The sequence below is a fragment of the Cylas formicarius genome, unplaced genomic scaffold (genome assembly GCF_029955315.1).
Source record: "Cylas formicarius isolate icCylForm1 unplaced genomic scaffold, icCylForm1.1 PGA_scaffold_7__23_contigs__length_41026272, whole genome shotgun sequence".
Taxonomy (NCBI): Eukaryota; Metazoa; Arthropoda; class Insecta; order Coleoptera; family Brentidae; genus Cylas; species Cylas formicarius.
The window spans coordinates 14,786,213-14,788,558 of NW_026844352.1; positions in this window are offsets into that span (position 1 = coordinate 14,786,213).

Consider the following 2,346-nt stretch of genomic DNA (forward strand, 5'->3'; position numbering starts at 1 on the left):
TTAAATCACCCCGAAGCGATACGTTTTTATCAGCGATTTGCAAATACGCAAAAGTATTTCCATATCAAATGCAATGTGTTTTTTTTCGAATCTGGATTCTATTGTCTTTTTATCTGCCCTAATTGGAGTGCCTCTCAGAATATACATTGTTTTCATTTGCGCATGTTGATGACATAACGGCCAATGAAAAGAAAACTAGCTCCATCCTCCAAAATTTTTTAAACGGTAGCTCTTTGATAACGAGTAATCTGAAGTTAAACTGTGTGTAATTTGAAAAGTCACTCATGTTTATCGCACTGAGATTGTTTACGTGTTTCTTTGACACGTACTATTTTGAACCCTACAATAGCCCATCACAGATCAAAACGATACCAATGGTTTTATTGTCACGCATTTTCAAATTTTTAATACGCTATTCGAAAACGTCTGCAGGATTGCAGTCCGGAGTTCAACAAGCGAACGGATGATATCCCGGAATATAGTGTCATCACATTTTTCCAATATATATATATATATATATATATATATATATATATATATATATATATATATATATATATATATATATATATATATATATATATATATATATATATATCTTCAGAATTCAGAATTCGGGTTATGTTTAAACCATCATTGTTGGGTTCCTTATTAACTTTTTTACCTTTTTTCTTTTATTTTTACAAAAATAATGCTTTTAAGCAATGATGAAATTTTAAATATTTTCTTAAAATACGCGGTGTTGTCACGTTTTATTTATTATTATTTATTATTTTATTATTATTGACGATTAAAATTAAATTAAATACTAATTAATACACGTTGATACTTTCCTCAATTTTCTTAAATGAGACACACTGTATAATAGCCACTTTAATAGCAATTTCAAATATATAACATATTAAGGGTCTCTGACTTACCGTTTTGGCTTAATTGGCAATTATTTTCCAATAATAAATAAATTCTTTTACATTCATAATTTAAGAATCCTATAAATAAGATTCTTAAATAGAAAAAAACTTCTCACATTCTTAATAATAATAATATGTCCAAAGACATAAACCCAAAATTGATATTATTATTTTTTACTTTTTCACATAATCATCGCAGTAGCTTTGAAAACAATAGTAGTTCTCTATTGTTGTAATATTACTGATTTTTTTACAGGTATCATTGTGTTATAATATTATAAGCGTACTTTTTCGGACTTAAACTATTTTCTATTTATTTTATTAAGTTGCATTTTTGTTGAGTCTATTTTGTGACATGTATGCATCACCAATAACAAAAGTCCGGCTTTTGCTTTCAGACAATATACAACCAAATTTCCCCATAGGCGGTTGCCAGGAAAAGAAGCATTTGACAAAATATACCAGCAGTTTCGAACAAATGGCAGTGTTTTAGTGAAAAAAAGGAGGAGCCGAACGGTTTTGGATGAAAATATGCGGCTAAATATTCTTCTGTATTTTGAAAATACTCCATAGACGTCCACCACCTTGTCGCTTCAGATGTAGACGAACCACACTTCAAACATGTTTAAAAAGTAACAGTTATTAGCCATTTAAATTCACACCAGTACAAAAACTACAAGAAGCAGATTTTAACTTAAGACTCGAATTTTGCGCAGATGTCGCCCATAACAACCAATTGGAGAAATTTCACATCCCAAAATACTGTACATCTCCTCTAATTTTTGATCTGGTATTTCGAGTGTGCTCATATATAATTGAATTATGTGAAGCTTAGTTGACAGGATTATACTCTATTACATATTTGGAGCTGTTTCTATGCACAACCGATGCTACGCCGCTTCAGTGAGTTTCAGATATTCCGCAAATTTGTATTTAGTTCCGTTTAAATTCTGTTCCAAAAAGAATGTCTTTCGAGTGTACAACAATCCTTGTACGTTCGATGTAGCCAAGTCGATTGATTTCCTTAGCTGGATTTTAGGAATTGTTCCCGAATCTGATTTTTCATGTGCTGCGTGAACATCCATAGCCAAATGACCGGTAGTATATTTCACACTAGATGGTCCTGGTCCTTCCAAACGCCGATTACCAGTCGGGTCTGCTTGCCTGATCCTCTACCGTTCTTGATTATTTGATTTATCCGCCTTGAGGACAAAAGGGTGCCCTTGCTTTATTGTATGCTAAAGCGTAGTTACCACGTGCGCCTTGGCCACGGACAAAGGCAAAAACCCAGCGCACACCCCAAAAGTGTATATGCGAAGGAAAGCAAAGCCCATAATTTGGATTAGTTTGATTTGTCGATAATATGCATAGTGTTTTTATAAATTACGAAAATTGAAAACATACCGGTCTTTTATTTTATTTTCATAATTTTTAT